This window comes from Pezoporus flaviventris, unplaced genomic scaffold (genome assembly GCF_033815535.1).
Source record: "Pezoporus flaviventris isolate CSIRO_AGI_PZ_B2104156 unplaced genomic scaffold, CSIRO_AGI_Pfla_v1 ptg000003l, whole genome shotgun sequence".
NCBI classification, from domain to species: domain Eukaryota; kingdom Metazoa; phylum Chordata; class Aves; order Psittaciformes; family Psittacidae; genus Pezoporus; species Pezoporus flaviventris.
Window position 1 is genome coordinate 4,913,690 of NW_026892551.1, and position 20,502 is coordinate 4,934,191.

A 20,502-nucleotide genomic window follows, 5' to 3' on the forward strand; every position below is an offset into this window, starting at 1 on the left:
TACTACTTCATCTGACAAGCAATTCTTGTAAATTTACAAGCAATATTCTTCCCCCCCCCCCCTTTTTTTCACTTTCTTAGAATTCAAAATCAGTGATACAATTTCAGAGTTCCAGAAAGACAAGTTTTCAGTGTTTAAGAGGAGTAAGTCAATAGGTGGTATTCCTGATATCTTGAAAAATGGTTCTCTTTCACTTATTCACATGCACACAATAATTAAAATTTTAAGAGTTTATATAGCCCAAATACAGCAATGAATTAGGTCTTATTTTTACTGTGTAAAAACTTAACAAATTCATACAAATATGAATTACTATAGATTGTGTTATTCAATGAGTCTCACATTTTCTGTCAGCTACACTTTGTTATATGACTAAAATTACTACTGTTGAGATTAAAACTGTGTAACTCAACTTCCCTCTGGAATCCATAATTAGCCTCTTGTTTTCTGCTTTCAGTGACTTACTCTGTTTAAACTAGATAAGCAACTTTGGAGCTCCTTTGAAAATGTATTTTTATGAGTTCTTTTACAGAGAAAAATAAATGTATTTTATAGAAAAAGTAGGGCAACCCAAAACAGTATCAAATGTCTGTGTGCACACTTCAGTGTCATTATCTATATGTAAGTTTCATATATTTTATTCATGAGACCTGTAGTTCCTTCTCTGCTATGTGCTAATTCTACTTCACTCTGTTTTGACAGCCAAGACAACGTGTGTCAGATTTACAGTGATTTGTAAGTCAGAAGGAAATCTAAGAAACTAACTCTGGAAAAAAGAGTTTCCACTTCTACAGTTTTGTCAATGTCAATTTAAATGGGCAAGACTTAGTGTTGACATGAATTAGCATTTTGCATACTCAGAAGAAAGTGAAGATGAGCTAGTGATTGAAATGTTCATCAGGTTATGTTCCACACCAACATCTTTTAGGTATAAAAGTATGTCAAACATTTTGAGCTACAGCAGTGTTAAACTAACAAAGACATTTCAAATACAATTAAGCTTTCCATAGTTCTTCCTGTAATATCCTTCTAATATACTGTTATGGAGTTAAAGAGAATAAGGTAGCTGCAGCAAAGGAGAAGGAACTGGAAAGGTGGAGTCCCTTTACACTCTTCATTTCTTTGTGCATCACCCTACCTCAGCCTACAGTGATCTAAAAAAGAAACCTGAACAAAGTATCAGATTAAGAGGGACAGAGGTAACCCAACAGAGAAGAAAAAAAAAAGAAATTGGAGAATTGAGAACAAAAAGAAAATTGAAAAATATAAAATATGTTTAAAAGCTGACAGGTTTGAAATTTCCAGAGATGAATTTTACTGTATTTCCTTATGAAGTAAACTGTGGAGAAACATTTAATTCCATGGGAAGAAATAATAAACATATTTCACTAATAAATAACTTGGATACATACAATAAATATATGACAATATATAAAGAGATGAATTACTACTCTAGAGTTTTCACTTGAGTCTATAGAAGATGTGCCACTAGCGCATAACATTTATACATTTATACGAGGCTTTGAATATTATAACCTTTACCCTTCACTGATTTCCTTCATGTCTTTCTTCTGGTCATGTGCTTTTTACTTTTAAAGCCATGTTTATTTTAAGCCATTCTTATCTCTTCAAAACTTTCCTTTACATATCACATTTCTTAGGCTCTCTTGCACATGGATCTGTGTGCCAGATGTTCTAGAACACCTTTTGATTGTCTCTATGATGTATTTTGTGCATTCATTTCAACAGACAGCTGATACCTGGGAGTGTGCATTATATACAAGAATCATTAGCATATCTTCTTACTCACAGATTCAGAAGAACATTTGAGTACTTGGTGCACTAAGAAATGGAAGCAATACATGCATTTAGAATTTCCCATCAGTAAGTTACACCATTTAACCAGACTTCACAAGAAGTTTTTTTTCCTTATGCTCATTCAATATGGTTTGCACCCTTTACGCTTCACCTTAACCTACAGGTTGAAGTAAAAGATGCTTGTTGATACCACTCAGTTTCACATGATATAGTGTAACTACAGAACACTCCAACATATTTGAATGCCATGGGGATATGGGAGGAGTTTGGGATTATTGGAGGAGTTTGAGCTATTATTTTCTTTACATATGAATTAGGAAATTTTCATCATAGTTAAGAGGTGATAACCACACTGCAACCCATGTAGCACTCTATGGTGCAGTAGGTGGATATGTCCTGAAGGAAGCTGCAGCCCATGGAAAGCCCACACTGAAGCAGACAGGAACTGTGGCCCGTGGAAAGAAGCCCAAACAGGAGCAGGTTTTCCTGTCCAAACAGGACTGGTGAACTCACAGATGACCTGCACTAGAGGAGTCTGATCCTGAAGGACTGCACCCCATGGAAGGGACCTGCAATGGAGCAGTTCATGAAGAACTGCAGCTCATGGGCAGTAGTCATGCTGGAGAAGTTCATGGAAAGCTGTCTCCTATGGGACCCCACACTGCAACAGGGGAAGAGTATGAGGTGTCCTCCCACTGAAAAGGAAGTAGCAGCAGAAACAACATGTGATGAACTGACTGCAACTCTCATTCCCCATTGCTCTGCACTGTCGGGGGTAGGAGGTAGTGAAATTGGAAGCAAAATGGAGCCTGGGAAGAAGGAAGGGGTGGGGGTAAGTTGTTTAATTTTTGTTGTTTCTCACCATCCTACTCCATTTTTAATGGGCAATGAACTTTCCCCCAAGTCTGTCTTTTCCTGTGACAGTAATTTGTGAGTGATCTCCCTGTCTTTATCCCAACTCACAAGCTTTTCCACCATATTTTCTCTTCCTGTCCTGTTGAGAAGGGAGAGTACAAGTGGCAAGATAAGGAATTTGGCAGCCAACCAAGATCAAACCAACCACAAGGTATTACAAATTTCATAACATTTTATTTTCTGGCCTTATTCTGTAAAAGTTTTAATTTCTCAAAGGGAAAATATTTTTTTAACATTTCCCAGCATTAATAGTGTCAGAAAATATTCCGACTATCGTTGTACAAAACAGGAACCCTTAAAAATCCTATTTATGAATGATTCTGTACTTTTTCAGTTCACAGCCTTATGAGTTACTACTGGCAAAGGAAAAACTGATCAGCTAAAGAGCTTCAGTAAGGGAAGCATTGCACTGTCACTGCACTACTGCTATCACAGTTTGAGTACAATAAGGTTGCTGCAGATACACAGTGTTTAACAGGTTGACGCCATGTGCTTGAATTAGGCAGAGAATACATTCCTGGTCACAGGGATGCAGGAAAACCACTAGGCCTAAATGAGTGGTAATTCTGTTTCAGTGCAGCTCTGAAATATCATGGAACTCAAGCTTGACTCTTACTCTACAGAGCAGCACATACTGTGCTCTGCTCAGAAGAACATAAACACGGATGAGACAATGAGTGGTGAAACCCTGTTTGGGTCTTATTTATTCAAGTTTAAATAGAAATGTACTGAAAAGACAGGTATTTTACTTAGAAGTAGCTATTTACCTAGTTGAGTGGGGATTAAACTGAGCTTCTCAGAAAAATAAGCAAAACCAAAATCCTTATTTGAAAATGGACTGCAGTTTGTAGAAGTGTCATTCAGTCATAAAAAATAAAAATATCAAATAGAAGATCATTTTTAAGGTACTTTTATACCCACACACTGCATTTACTCTTCCCAATTGAAATTTCAACAGCAACTTCAGTGTGTTTCTACCAGATAAGGAAACACAGTATGTATATTTGGTCTCTTCCACTGTGTAAAACATTTCCTTAGGTATGCTTCCATGCTCTCTCTCGAGTCCCAAATCATATTGCATTGTTTCTTTGAGCTATGCATATATAACTATGAACAAAAATTCTTAATTGTTTAGAGCGATATTTAAAATTGTGCTTGTTTGGTGGTTTTTCGATGTTGTGGCTTTTTTTCAATTGGAGGTGGGTATGGTTTGCAGTACTGCAGAATGTTGCAAATTAAAGATTTTAATGGTAATGCAGGTTTATTTGTGTATGTAATTAACACTATAAGCCTAAATAAGAAAACTTCACATCCTTTCACTAGTTTCCAAGAAGCTTAAATCTGGACTGGTTTCTCGTACCTGCTGTAAAAGTAATTAAAAATAGCTTTCTGATATAACTGCTATCAGAACCTTGGCTACTACAGGTTTAAAATTACAGCGCCATTCTATAAACTACCTTTCATTAGCCTGCGTAATGTGATTTGGCAGTCATTTCAAAAGAAAGTGTTGGTGGAAATTTAAGAACAGCAAAAAAAACTAACATCTGTCAAGTATGTTTGCTATAGAGAAATATTTACAGTTACCAATTCATACAATATTTAATTACTACTTCTTGTAAATAGTAATAAAAGGAAAACTTATCCTGTAGGCAAAATACTCCTATGAATAAAACTTTGCATTATCTGTTTAGAATAAGAGCTTCATTACTACTTGATTAATCAAATTAGCTCACTGAATTTCAGGTATTTCTGATAATCAAGTATTGCTTAGATGCTGCAATTTGTAAAAAGAATCTTGTAGAGATCTGAGGGTAGCTATTCTGGTATCAGTGTAAGAAATCCCTCAAATAGCCGTCAGATTACTTAAAGCATCAGGGACAGTATAGGAAGTTACATGAAATAAACAGTGAAGAGGAAGCATGAGGGAGAAATCAAATTCATACCCACCTCTCAAAACCCAGATGAATACCCTGACTAGTGGAAACACTCTTCTGAAGCACAACCATGACATTCAGCACAAAATATCTTTCATTTGCTCTGTCTCTCCATACCTGCTTCCTTTTCAATAATACCCCTATTAGAAGGCAGGATATAATTATAAAGTCTCTTTAAGTTCAGACGTAAAAATTCCCAACTTGTGCACAAGAGTTAAACAGAAGCATGAACTACAAGTTTGAAGTTATTTTTGTCCTGAATCATTCATCACACAAACATGTGATTCAAGACTCTCATCAACATTGAAATAAACACTTTATAAACAGACAAGAACAGAATTTGTCCCTAATGATATCACATCAGAAATGCATAAACTATTTTGTGCGTAGTTCAGCAAACAGGTCTGGTTTATGCTGATTTCAGTAACAAGTTATCACTTATCGAAGCTATTTTTCATTTATATTCACTGTCAGCATTCCCCATGGCATTTCACTTGTGTTCATGTTCTACCTAGTGAACTACATTAATACTTCAACATATAGTTCGTTTCTTTTTTTTCATGCAGTTACCATTTTCAATTCAGATAAGTAAAACTGTACTGCTCACTTGAACACGATCTAACCAGGGTCCATAAAGAAAATTGCTGGGAAGTGAAGTGGAAAATATGCTGTTCATTTAAGTCTTAAATGCCTTTTGCTTTTTTTTTGTGTTTTGTGTTGTTGTTTTTGTTTTTTTTTTACACTCCCCTAAATAACAGCTGTTAAAATAAAGGAGTTTATCTAGGACATTACTTATTCCCATTACCATCCATGTTTTTTGGCTGCTATTAGAAAGGCAACAGCTGAATGAATACTTGTAAGTTTAATGAGTACAACTTCTCTACTGAAAAGGTCTTATTATCTCAAATTAAAATGAAATAAAATGTTAGGAGCAGCATATTGCTTACAGCCATTTAAAAAATAGGCTTTGAAAATGCGAAGACACTGTGCCATTATTTCAGTTATTGAAGAAACCAACGCAGAATTCAAATCGTGATGCACCTGCTTTTTTGCGATGCATTTGAAATTTATCCTGAACAATTTTGTAGCTTAGATAGCAATGATCTGAAGAACACTTTAAAAGAACTGTTGGTTTTGTATTCTGCCTTCTCCATGTCACAATGGACAAAATGCTGAGAAAAGTTAACTAACCATCTTTTCAACCATTTATCATACAGAAGATGGAAAGGAAGTGGCAGAGAAACTTGCTAAATATAGGTAAAGGAGGAATATCAAATAAATGTTTCTAGGGGAATGACTTTACTTGTGTCATCAATCAAGAGTTACTGTTACGATACAGTGTCTGAAATTCCTGTTTTTTTCTCATGAACACAAGGAAACTAGTTATCTGTGGGTATAACGGGGCTGTAGTACATCACTACTATGAATACAGCAGTAAGGCATGAGATCTGGAATATTAAATGTGGTCACAGCTATGTATGCTTTTCCTCTCACATTTAGGTTTAGGATTTACTGATCCATGAAGGAGTTTATTTCCTGCTATCACCAGGAGAATCATGGCACAGAGGTCTACAAGCACAAAACATCATCTTAGCACATCTTTAGATGCATCCAATCAAATATATTCTGATTATCCTTTTATTTTTCTATCATAAATGTAAATGAATAAATAGATGTATTCTTCCTAGTGCTTTAGGAGCCAACCAACATAGCTGAAAATCATGGAAACCATTCTCAGTGACTTTCATGAAGTGACTCATGTTCACATGCTCCCGATTAAAGGAAAAGAATTAAGCAGAACAGTCCACTTTCTCCCCTCCCTTGACAACACTCACCAAATTACTGATTTCTATTTACAGTTACATTGCTGTCTTTTTCTACTTTAATGTTTATTCACAAGAAACAATTTCACAATAAACACACCTATGCTGTACTGCTGTATCCATTTAAATAACATTCTACCAGGTAAGAATTTTAAGAATGTTTTTATTTTTAAAAAGCAGTATAGGAGATATTGCACAGAAATATTTGTTATTGTTTACCTGATAGGCTTTAAACCTTATGATTTTTCCTACATTCTACAACTCTGGAAGTACATATGAAAAGTGAAACAAAGCATGGATTTATTTCAGTTTGCTTTCAGTTTGCATGTGCTATTACGAGTCTGATATTTTTAATACAAACGGCATTATTATAAAGAGGAAAGTAACATGCATTATTTAAAATGCCAAAGCATTGCATTATAAAATTGAAGTAAAAATATAAGAATACAACAAACAAATCTGGTATATTTATATACTTTAATGATAAATTATACTGCATGATTTATAAATCATAATTTATGCCAAATTTTTTATTGTTTTCTTATATTTTAATAGTAAAATTAGAAATTACAATTTGTAATAGTTTTAAAATACTATAACATACTATATTAATTATTATAATTGGTATAGTGTCATTAAGTATAATAATTGGTATAGTGTCAGTATTATACTTATATCATTATTGCATTATAATATTTTCATAATTATATAATACAGCGCAATATTATAATTTTAATCTATGCAATAGAATAATATTAAAATCTGGTTTATTTAGTGTTAATAGACAATTAAAGATGCTTCCTATTCCTCCTACTTATGGTTAAAGCATCTGAGGCTAATCCATATACTGCTGTATAAGGTTTTAATGATATCGCATTTTTCGGTTATTGTCATTTTAGTATCTAGTACAAACCTTTGTCAGTTATGATAAGTCTGATGCTCTTGTTATTAAACTTCAATTGCCTTAAAACTGTGCTTCTTTTATATTTTCTCATTCATGTTAACATGTCAGTGAATGCCATGAAATAGCAGTGAATTGCTCCAAGTCCTCTGAGATGAAGGAAGCCTAGAGCATTAACAAAGAATATTTTGGATTTGTAAGACATGTCTGCTACAATTGGTATGTGTCTCCAAATGTGCAAACTTCTGCTAACTGGAGTCACAGAGGGACACATATAGCTTCCTGTGCCATCCCAGAGATGAAGACAGAAAACAGCCCCTAGAAGCATACACGTCTCATAGACAGGCAAGCACACAGACAGATTTTCTGATCTTTGCAACATTATGTCAGAAATGTCATCAAGAAATGAAAATGAAATGGTTCAATGAGTCTGTGGAGCTGTTTTTGGGGGTAATATGCATGAAGTAAATCTAATCACTCCAGAACTACAGTTACAACAGATTCTTGTGGCCATGTTCTAGTAAAAGAGCAGCCCCAGCTTTAAGAATTCTGCTTCTACATAAAAATCCTCCCAGCAGATGAGAAAACACTGGTCTCACATAAAAACCCACCCTGAAGGCTCAAACTGGGTTTATTAATTTTAGCATCTGAACTTTTTTGCCAGCTGGTTTTATTAAAAGTACTGTATCATCTGTCCTTTAGAGACAGGACAAATCTGGTACAACCACAGAGTCAGCAGGAGTAGGCTCATATTTTTTTGCCCTAACTAACAGTAGCACATTCCTATATGTGCAGAATCGGGGTTGAATTTGTAGTTAAATAATCCTGTCATGAACATAGATAGCGTAAGTATTATGAGATCATTGCCCGAGCTGCATTCTTGAGTTCTTTTATAGAGTAGGCAGAACATTATTCTCTTTGTCACTGTTTCTTCTGGACATGAAGTTGCAAGAAGTGACAAAGAAAGTACTGTTCTTTGTCATCTTCCCTTTTGAAGTGACAGCATAACTTCTCTTGGAGGTTCCCTCACATGTATTTTATGACAGATTACAGGAGTTGCAAGGGAGCATAAGACATTGGAAGAGTGTGTCTTGTCTATTTGGTGTCTTCATCACCTAAAGCGCACATCAATTTTTTTTCTCACAAGATGAGCAATTTTGGCCATCCTTTATCAGTACTTCATTCCTTTATAAGCATTTCTCCATCTAAGGTGCTAGCCACTCCTGGTCTTTCTAGTCTTTGTTTACTACAAGCTAAATATTACAGTAATACAAGGTTTTAACTTGTGCCAGCAGAATACCAGGTCACAGTAGACTTCTTTGTAATCATTGCAGCTTAGAGTAGACAAGAATATGCCAAGTCGTCAGTGCCAAGCCTTCTGTCATACCCACACTGTTTCATTGACTGGTACAGATAAACTACTGGAATTCTGTTTAGCTGTAATATGCTCAAGTAGGTTAACATGACGACAAACTCATTTTCTAAAACAGAACTATTGGGTAGATAAATGAGACAATAATATCCTTCAGGAATTCCAAACTTAAGAAAAAGCTTTTGAAGGAAGCTGTTCAATACGGATAAAAGTATTTTTATGTACATGGGTGTATGTATATAGTCTGTTGGTTTGCAGCTTTGTAGGGTAACATTTCATACTTAAGAAGAAAATACAGCTACACAAATGTTTATTGCAGCTAATTACTGCTGCTAAACACTTGTAAGAAACAGACAAGTATTTAAGGGTTTTGTATCTTTCTGTGGTATACTGATTGATTCTATGTATGACAATTTATTTGGAGTACTGTGGAAGATACTGTATTTGATGAATTAGTGATCTTGGACAAGCCATGTCACCTCTATCAGCCCTAATAACCCCTATGTTAGCATTGCCTATATAACAATGCCAGAGAACATGCTGGCATGTCCCAAACAGGTGCTACTCCTGGGTATGGATCCTGAATTCATGCAGGTTGATATGCTCTGGTGGACAGAGAGACAACATTCCTGTATCTTAACAAATACAGTTTCATTTGTTAGACTAAATAAAAGGCAGCATGGTATGGGGGAGACACTGAACCTCTCTGTGGTGAGAACTGTGCTTTGTCTGTCCACCGGGCATCTGTCCTAAGCTGCATGAAAGTGGGGCTCCCAATATCTGAGGGGATGTAAGATTTACTCACCACCTGCGTTTCTCTTCCTATTTCTATCTTACTATTAAAAGAATTTAGTATGCTGTTATGCCTTTTTAATTGAGATCTGGAAAGAAAACCGTACACTCTCCAGTGATGAACAGATATCTGTTGTTTTTACAAAAAATGTCTCCTACATTCATATAAACTATTTCTCCTTCATACATTTGTTTTTGTGTTGCTTGTATGTGATGTTATGTGAGTTCTTTTTCTGTATTAATTAAGTTCATAACACTCCATTTTATACATACCGCTCACTATTGTAATTGGAAACATCACAGGAAACGAAGCATGAACTGCAAAACAAAAATGTATTTTAAAGGAAATAATGCAAAGCTCCATGCCAACTAGGTGGACCAAATTCTTTGTTTGGTGGGTTTTTTATTCAGGTGCTTCTACCTCTTTTTTAACCTGGGGAATATCACATTTCTTAAGCTCTATTGTGCATGGCATCCAGGTAAAGTTCCCAATGACTAGAAAAAAGGGAAATATAACCCCCATTTTCAAGAAGGGGAAAATGGATGACCCAGGGAATTAAAGACCAGTCAGTCTCACATCTGTGCCTGGCAAAATCTTGGAGCAGATTCTCCTGAAGGGCATGCTAAGGCACATGAAAAACAACAAGATGCTTGCTGACAGCCAGCATGGCTTCACTAGGGGGAAATCCTGCCTCACCAATTTGGTGGCCTTGTATGATGGGGCTACAGAACTGATGGACAGGGGTAGAGCAGTTGATGTCATCTACCTGGACTTGTGTAAAGCGTTTGACACTGTCCCACACGACATCCTTGTCTCTAAATTGGAGAGACATCCGTTTGATGGATGGACCACTCGGTGGATAAAGAACTGGCTGGACGGCCACACACAAAGAGTTGTGGTCAATGGCTCAATATCCAATTGGAGACCAATAACGAGTGGATAAAATGTGAATAAAGTCATGAATGCTCCATCCCTGGCAGTGTTCAAGACCAGGTTGGAAGAGGCCTTGGGTGATATGGTTTAGTGTGAGGTGTCCCTTCCCATGGCAGGGGAGTTGGAACTTGATGATCTTAAGGTCCTTTCCAACTATTCTATGATTCTATGATTCTACTTAAAAGGCTCATCCATTGCTTTCAAGAACTGAAGGAGTTAATGTTGTGAATAGGATTTTAAAACCTCAAAAAGCACTTTTAACCCACAGGATATGGGATTATTTTTGAATCATAATTATGTTCTTAGCAGTACAAAGTATATTACTAAAAATAAATTTAGAGTAATATGGAGAATTAATGTACTCCCATCCTTCTCTTTACTGTATGGATTCTGCATTGCTTACACAGTATTCAGGAGTGATTACAATTTACTGTTGACACTTTCTTGTTCTTCACCATTTCTGGACATTTATGACAGCAAAATAAAATCAGCCCCTTTTTCGATATACTTTATGGATGAAAGTGAGGGAAGTTCAAACAAGCATATTGACCATGTGCACCTGTGTTTGAAGTGTAGTTTAGATGCTGAATTTGCCTATTAAAAGAACATGATTATCCCCAATCCATACTCTTTTTCACACCATTGAACAGTCTTAGAGAATTGTGATTGTGATAATTCCTTTAGGAAACTGAGCTCCAAGTGTCTACTTAATGCAGTCCTACTCTACAGGACAAGACCAGACATAGTCCAAACTAAAATCCCTTGAATACAAATACTATAGTTGTTCTGCCTATAGCTCTAACAGTTTCACTGGAGAGATCTTCTACTCCCATAGTATTCCTACATCATGATTTTTCATGGCCTTAGCATTAGCCAAGTCTAAATTATTACTGACAATTTTATTCATCCTGATTTTATGAAGTGTCTATTCACTAAATGGCATACATGAAAAAAGAAATTCATAATGTATAGTAAGTTGTTACTCTGCTGTAATTAATAATGGAAATGTAGATTAAAAAATGCTTTCTTTAATCAAAGCAATCAGTCTAATATAATATGCAAAATAAATCTTGGCTTCACCAAGACAAATCAGGTAGCCTTCTACACCGGGAGTGATTATATCAGTGAACAACAGAAAAGCTCAACCCAGACATCTGTAAAGCATTTGAATCAGTCCCCACAACATTCTTGCCTGCTAAATAAGACTGATACAAATGGAGCATCAGGTAAATAATGAACTGGATGGATGGTCACATCCAAAATGTTTATCAGTGGCTTAATATCCAGGTGGAAACCAGTAGCAAGTTTTATCTATCCCTCAAGGGGCCATACTGGGACCAATAACATTTAGTATCTTAACGACAGTGTTATTGAGCGCAACCTCAGCAACTTTGTGGATGGCAAAACCTAGGGGTGCAGCTGTGTCATGGTTTAAGCCCAACCGGCAGCCCAGAACCATACAGCTGCACGCTCACTCCCCCTCCTTCTTCCCCCCACTCTCAGAGGGAGGGGGAAGAGAATCGAAAGAATAACTCCCAATGGTTGAGATAAGAGCAGTACGGTAACTAAGGTATAGCACAAACCACTACTGCTGCCACCAATAATAATAATAAGGGAAATAACAAGGGAAGAGAATACAACAGCTCACAACCCGCCGACTGATACCCAGCCCAATACGAGCAGTGATCTAGCCCTTCTGGGTAACTGCCCCCAGTTTATATAGTGGGCATGACATGCTGTGGTATGGAATACTCCTTTGGCTAGTTTGGGTCAGGTGTCCTGTCTCTGGTTCCTCTTGACTTCCCCTCCTCCCTGGCAGAGCATGAGACTCAAAGTCCTTAGTCAGAGTAAACGTTACTGAGCAACAACGAAAAACATCAGTGTTATCAGTGTTGTTCCCAGGCTGAAAGTCAAAACTACAGCACTGCACCAGCTACTGAGAAGGAGAAAAATTACTGTTACTTCTGAGCCCAGGACAAGTTGAATCACTAGAAGGACCCTAACAGGCTCTTCAAGTGTGTGCCCAGGTGAACCTCATAAAGTTCAGTAAGACCAAGTGCAGGGCCTCAAAACTGGGTTGGGGCAATCCTCAGAATCAACAGACTGGGAGGTGAAGTAACTTAGAGCAGCCCTGTCAAGAAGGGCTTGAGAGTACCACTGAAAGAAAAAGTGAGTGACTCATTAGTGTGCACTTGCAGACCAGAAAGCCAGTCATACCCTCAGATGCCTCCAAAGAAGCATGACCAGGAGGTTGAGGGAGGCGGTTCTCCACCTCTGCTTCACTCTTACGAAACCCCCCTGTAGTACTGCATTCAGCTCGGGAACCCCCAGCACAAGAACATTGACTTTTTAGAGTGGGTCCAAAGGAGGACTACAGAAATGATCGGAAATCTGAAATCTCTCTCCTACAAAGAAGGCTTACAGAGTTGGGCTTGTTCAGCCTGGAGAAGGGAAGACTCTTGGGACACCTGATTGTGATGTGGATTCACTGTTAAAGAAGCCCCCCGAAGGGGAATGAAATCTGCTCATGTCAGGAGTCATACTGGTTAAAAATTTCTGCACAGGAAAATCAAAGGGAACTATAGGTTTGAAGGTTGTGCCAGGCTATGGCAAGGTGTGAGTCTTAAGTCTGTTTTCAGGCAATATAATTTTTATATATATCATGCATATATAATAAGGTTATAACAAGAAATATCCATGCTATACCTTTCCTTTAAGCAATTGTCACAAAACTTTTGGATCTTAATAGCAAACTTTTCCTATAACCTCAGTGACACAGTGATTTTATTTTGAGCAATCAAGATATGCTCTGAAAAATCACAATCTCTCCAGGAATCCTGTTTTCTGTATGGCATTTCAAGGTTACTTACTTAAAGTTAGGAAATCCCTCTCTGCATCAAGGGAAAAAATGCTGCCAAACTGATAATTCAAATCGATCATGTCTTCTGTACTGTTAGAGAAATTCAGAAGTGTGAACTAATTAGCTCTGAAGCTTACCGCCTATTAGAAGCAGGACAGGTTAGGATCTTGCTTTATTTTTTGGGGAGTTGTGAAGATTTTAACTGGTTTAACAAGATACTCTGGTTTCCAGGTAAAAGGTGTGTTCCATTTTTGACACTAACAAGACTTTAGTGTAACAATAGACTTTGTTGATTAGTTCTCTCTGTATTACCTATGTGTCGTGGTTTAAACCCACTCAGGTAACTTGTTCACTCACTCCCAGTGAGTGGTGCCGAGCTGACAACAATCGAGGTCCGTGTCCCCCCCCCCACCGGGGTTCTCCCCCACTCCCGGAGGAACGGGGAGGAGGATCGAAAGAGTGCAACTCCCACGGGTTGAGACAAGAACAGTCCAGCAACCAATGTACACAAATCACCACCGCTACTATCAACTACAACAATGATAAGGGAAAATAACAAGGGAAGAGAATACGATACCACCGGCCAAGAAGACGAGTTCCACCCGGAAGCCCGTGTCCTTCCGGGTAACTCCCAGTCACCCCCCACGCCGGCCATGACGTGCTGTGGTATGGAATACCTCCCTGGCTAGCCCGAGTCAGGCGCCCCATCTCTGCTTCCTCCCGGCTTCCCCTCCTCCCTGGCAGAGCATGAGCCTCACAAAGTCCTTGGTCAGGGTAAACATCACTTAACAACAACTGAAAACATCGACTTCACCAACACTGTTCTCAGGCTGGAAGTCAAAACACAGCACTGCACCAGCTAGCACAAAGGAAAAAAAAAAAAAACATGACTGCTACTGCTGAACCCAGGACATTATCCACCCCTTATTCCATACCATTCACGTCGTGCTCAGATCCCACATTTTCAATACACCATATATATACATCCATATGCATACAGACCAAGAGGAAAAGATCATTTTCTTAGTGCATGGACCAATCCCTATAATGCTGCCGAGTCCATTCGGCCCATGATGTTCAAAGTTCATTCTCTGTTGGGATGATGGCTGGAGGAGAGTCAGGGCCAGTCGCTGGTGTCCTGGAGACATCTAGTTGATGGGCTATAAAAGCATTACACAGCAGGCAACAGCATACAATTGAGTTCACTGGCTGTTTTCCCCTAAAATCAAATCCCCTTGAGGTATACATCGGACTTCCCCATCTTCCCGCATTACCCACCAGGTATATCCAGGTCCCTGAGCAAAAGCAATCCCACTAGTGGGTTTGCCTTTACCTGAAGCAGGAATTACCCAGACTGTCTTCCCCAGCAAATTCTTCATATGCACCACGGGAACTTTGTCCCCCTCTACAATATGTAAAAGTTCTGACTGGGCTGGGCCAGCCCTGTTGGCAGATCCTCTGGTGCTGACCAACCAGGTGGCCTTTGGTAAGTGTGTATCCCAATGCTTGAAAGTTCCCCCACCCATTGCTCTCAGTGTAGTTTTTAACAGCCCATTGTACCGTTCCATTTTCCCAGAGGCTGGTGCATGGTAGGGGATGTGATATACCCACTCAATGCCATGCTCTTTGGCCCAAATATCTATAAGGTTATTCCGGAAATGAGTCCCATTGTCTGACTCAATTCTCTCTGGGGTGCCGTGTCGCCACAAAATCTGTTTCTCAAGGCCCAGGATAGTGTTGCGGGCAGTGGCATGGGGCACAGCGTATGTTTCCAGCCACCCGGTGGTTGCTTCCACCATGGTAAGCACATGGCGCTTGCCTTGGCGGGTTGGTGGCAGTGTGATATAGTCAATCTGCCAGGCCTCCCCATATTTATACTTCAACCATCGTCCTCCATACCAAAGAGGCTTTAACTGCTTGGCTTGTTTAATTGCAGCACATGTTTCACATTCATGAATAACCTGGGCAATAGTGTCCATTGTTAAGTCCACCCCTCGATCACGGGCCCATCTATATGTTGCATCTCTGCCCTGATGGCCTGAAGTGTCATGGGCCCACCGGGCCAAAAATAATTCACCTTTATGTTGCCAATCTAAGTCCATCTGAGCCACTTCAATCTTAGCCGCTTTATCCACTTGTTGGTTGTTCTGGTGTTCCTCAGTGGCCCGACTCTTGGGTACATGGGCATCTACATGACGTACCTTCACCACCAGGTTCTGCACCCTGGCAGCAATATCTTTCCACGGTGCAGCAGCCCAGATGGGTTTACCTCTGCGTTGCCAGTTGCTCTGCTTCCATTGCTTCAACCACCCCCACAGGGCATTTGCCACCATCCATGAGTCAGTATAGAGATAAAGTACTGGCCACTTTTCTCGTTCAGCAATGTCCAGGGCCAGCTGGATGGCTTTCACCTCAGCAAACTGACTCGATTCACCCTCTCCTTCAGCAGTTTCTGCAACTTGTCGTCCAGGACTCCATACAGCTGCCTTCCATCTCCGATGCTTTCCCACAATACGGCAAGAGCCATCAGTAAACAAGGCATACTGCTTTTCACTTTCTGACAGTTTATTATATGGTGGGGCCTCTTCAGCGTGCACCACCTCCTCCTCTGGTGACATTCCAAAATCTTTGCCCTCTGGCCAGTCCATGATGACTTCTAGAATGCCTGGACAACTGGGATTTCCTATTCGAGTTCGTTGTGTAATTAGTGCAGCCCATTTACTCCATGTAGCATCAGTTGCATGATGTGTAGAGGAGACCCTGCCTTTGAACATCCAGCCCAGCATGGGCAACCGGGGTGCTCCTGGCACTGTGCTTCAGTGCCAATCACTTCCGAAGCAGCTCAAACCCCTTCATAGGCTGCCAGTATCTCTTTCTCAGTTGGGATACAGCTGGCCTCAGATCCTTTATATCCCCGACTCCAAAAGCCGAGGGGTCGACCTCGAGTCTCCCCTGGAGCTTTCTGCCAGAGGCTCCAGGTAGGACCGTTCTCCCCAGCTGCAGTGCACAGTATATTTTTTACATCTGGTCCGGTTCGGACTGGTCCAAGGGCTACTGCGCGAACTATCTCGCGTTTAATTTGCTCAAAGGCTTGTTGCTGCTCAGGGCCCCATTTAAAATCATTTTTCTTCCGGGTCACATGATAGAGAGGGCTTACAATCAAACTGTAATTTGGGATGTGCATTCTCCAGAACCCCACTGCACCCAAGAAAGTTTGCGTTTCTTTCTTATTAGTTGGTGGAGACATTGCTGTTCTCTTGTTGATCACATCTGTGGGGATCTGTCTATGTCCATCTTGCCATTTTATGCCCAAAAATTGAATCTCCTGTGCAGGTCCCTTGACCTTACTCTGTTTTATGGCAAAACCGGCTTTCAGCAGGATTTGGATTATTTTCCTCCCTTTCTCAAGGACTTCTTCCACTGTATCGCCCCACACAATAATGTCATCAATGTATTGCAGGTGTTCTGGAGCTTGCTCCTGTTCCAGTGCAGTCTGGATCAGTCCGTGGCAAATGGTAGGGCTGTGTTTCCACCCCTGGGGCAGTCGGTTCCAAGTGAACTGGACACCTCTCCAAGTAAAAGCAAACTGTGGCCTGCACTCTGATGCCAAGGGAATGGAGAAAAATGAATTGGCAATATCAGTCGTGGCATACCACTTGGCTGCCTTTGACTCTAGTTCATACTGAAGTTCTAGCATGTCCGGTACGGCAGCACTCAATGGTGGTGTGACTTCATTCAGGCCACGATAGTCTACTGTTAGTCTCCATTCTCCATTCGACTTTCGCACTGGCCATATGGGGCTATTAAAGGGTGAGCGGGTCCTGCTGATCACCCCCTGACTCTCCAGTCTACGGATCAGCTGATGGATGGGAATCGGGGAGTCTCGGTTGGTGCGATATTGCCGCGGGTGCACTGTTGTGGTCGCAATTGGCACTTGTTGTTCTTCAACTTTCAGCAACCCCACAGCAGAGGGATCTTCTGAGAGACCAGGCAAGGTGGACAGCTGCTCAATTTCCTCAGTCTCCAAAGCAGCAATACCAAAAGCCCACCGGTACCCTTTTGGGTCTTTGAAGTACCCTCTCTTGAGGTAGTCTATGCCGAGGATGCATGGAGCCTCTGGACCAGTCACAATAGGGTGCTTTTGCCACTCCCTCCCAGTCAGGCTGATTTCAGCCTCCAGCACAGTCAACTCTTGGGATCCTCCTGTTACTCCAGAAATATAGATGGGTTCCACCCCTTGACAGCTTGATGGCATCAGGGTACACTGTGCACCGGTATCTACTAGAGCCTTATACTTCTGTGGGACTGATGTGCCAGGCCATCTGATCCACACAGTCCAGTAAATCCGATTGTCCCCTACCTCCACCTGGCTGGAGGCAGGGCCCCTCTAATGGTCGTCACAGCTTTGGACACTTAAGTCGTGGTGAAAGGCATTATTCTTCGTTATCACAGGAGCTGGAGTAAAATCAGCTCTTCCATTCCATCTGGGAAACTGCTCACCAGAGACTGAAGCCGTAGCTCTCATGGGACGATCAGTCTTGGCCCTTGCTCCCCTCTTCAGTTCACTCACCCGTTCCTCCAAAGCTGAAGTAGGTTTTCCATCCCACTTTGTCATGTCTTCTCCGTGATCCAGCAGGTAAAACCATAGGGTACCCCGTGGTGTATACCTCCTGTATCTCCTCTCTTGAACAATAGGACGCCTTTTGTTAATAGCTGAGACGTGTGTTGGTACACGTGAGGAGCTGGATAAATCAGATAGATCGTCCCTCAATTGTTTGAGGTCCTGGGACAGTTTTGTTCACAGCTGAGATGATGGAAGGGGTGAGGTTGTCTTCGAACTCTCGGAGTTTATGAACCATTTCATCCACTGTTAGTGGTACTATGTCATTCCAGGTCACTGTTGCCAATGAATGGGCATGTGATGACGGTGCATTCCATGTCAGTTTTCGCCACATGGGTCGTGTACATTCAACTTCATCTGGATCTATAGGTGTATCCCCGTTATTCAGCTTGATGTGATAGAGCATCTCTACGATGGCCGATTCCCTCAGAGACTGGATGCCTTTGTCTATAGTAGTCCACTTGGCCGAATGACTCGTAACATCGTCCTTGTACGGAAACCTTTCTTTCACAGCTGCCAAGAGCCGCCTCCAAAGGCTGAGGGACGTTTTCTCTCTTGCGATTGCTTTGTCAATTCCCCCTTCTCTAGCAAGTGATCCCAGCTGCTTGGCTTCTGTACCTTCTAGTTCGTGACCATCGGCCCCATTGTCCCAGCATCGGAGTAACCAGGTGATGATGTGCTCCCCTGGTTGATGGGTAAAATCTTTTCGCATATTCCGCAGCTCGGTGGAGGTCCGAGGTCGAGAAGTTACCTCTTCTTCTTCTTCTTCGTCATGTGATGATGACTCCTGATCAGATTCTGGACCGGGTGGTGAATTCATTGGTTCTTCATCTCCCTTCACCCTTTTTGCCTCCTTTTTTGCTTGTTCTCTTGCGTACAGGGGCAACAGATATTGGTACGAATTGGTCCTCTGGTTTGGCTGCAGTGATTATCACTGTGGTTTGAGTAGCAACTGTACTTGTTGCTGGGGGTGGTGCAGCTGCTGTGCTTGGAGCTGGGGTAACCACGCTGTCTGTTGCAGTTGAAGTTTGAGCAGCTGCTGTACTTGCTGCTGGGGTAGCTGCGCAGTTCATTGCAGCCAAAGTTTGAGTAGCGACTGTTGCTTTGCCCTCAGATCCGCCAACATTCCTTTCCTTTTGAAGGGGCTGGATAGTGTTGAACAAGGCCCTGTAAGCATAGGCCAAGCCCCAGCACGTTGCCGTGATTTGTCCATCTCTGGTATGGCCAGAATGACCACACACCTCATTTAAGTGTTTTACTAATTCTTCTGGATTTTGCAGTTGTTCGGTAGTGAAATTCCAAAGTACTGGAGGAGCCCACTGACCTAGATACTTGCCCATACTATCCCACACACCCTGCCACTCATGGCTGTCCAGCCTCAGGGAAAATCTCTCGGTCCTCCTACATTGTCGTTTGACCCCAGACAAGACCCAAACCTGACTCTGCTTAACTCTTGAAATCCGTAGTGGGCAAAACACACTCTGTATGCGTGTTAGCATGGTGATTCCCATCACCATCAGCAAACAAGTCTCAACAGCATTAAAATGCCATTCAAAAAATTCAAAACTCTCAAATGTAAATGGTCTGGGGGGACGACTGGGAGGGTAAAAGAATGTCTCCTTCACAGGTTGAGCACCTGAGAAGGAGAAAAAAGATGTGTAATTGCTAAGCACCTCCATCATATACCTCCCAAAGTATAAAGGTGGTGACCACACTGGGAACATAAGCCAGATCAGTTTCATGATCAATGATTCTATTGTATTACAAGTCATTACCATAAAGTACAATGGGACAAAAACCTTAGCCCAAGCCCCACACTTGAAAAACACTAATACAGCAAATACCAGATGGACGTAAGATACGATATACTGAAACTGTGAGATCAAGAGGAACAACCTTGAGAGCCAATAAATCAGCATTGTGACGAGTGACTACCAATCCAGTCAGATCTGTTCTTATCTCAACCCCTCGTGCCCCACGTTGGGCGCCAAAAAGAACTGTCGTGGTTTAAACCCAGTCAGGTAACTTGTTCACTCACTCCCAGTGAGTGGTGCCGAGCTGACAACAATCGAGGTCCGTGTCCCCCCCCCCACCGGGGTTCTCCCCCACTCCCAGAGGAACGGGGAGGAGGATCGAAAAAAAAAAAAATGCAACTCCCACGGGTTGAGACAAGAACAGTCCAGCAACCAATGTACACAAATCACCACCGCTACCGCCAACTACAACAATGATAAGGGAAAATAACAAGGGAGAAGAACACGATACCACCGGCCAAGAAGACGAGTTCCACCCGGAAGCCCATGTCCTTCCGGGTAACTCCCAGTCACCCCCCACCCCGGCCATGACGTGCTGTGGTATGGAATACCTCCCTGGCTAGCCCGAGTCAGGCGCCCCATCTCTGCTTCCTCCTGGCTTCCCCTCCTCCCTGGCAGAGCATGAGCCTCACAAAGTCCTTGGTCAGGGTAAACATCACTTAGCAACAACTGAAAACATCGACTTCACCAACACTGTTCTCAGGCTGGAAGTCAAAAC

At 41.1% G+C, this 20,502-nt stretch overlaps 1 protein-coding gene across 2 annotated transcripts in view; it reads left to right on the top strand.

Moving 5' to 3' along the window:
* The window catches only part of LOC133265055 (uncharacterized), a 947,336-nt gene that overhangs the window by 776,080 nt on the left and 150,754 nt on the right, over nt 1–20,502 (top strand). The gene's annotated exons all lie outside the window — the stretch shown is intronic.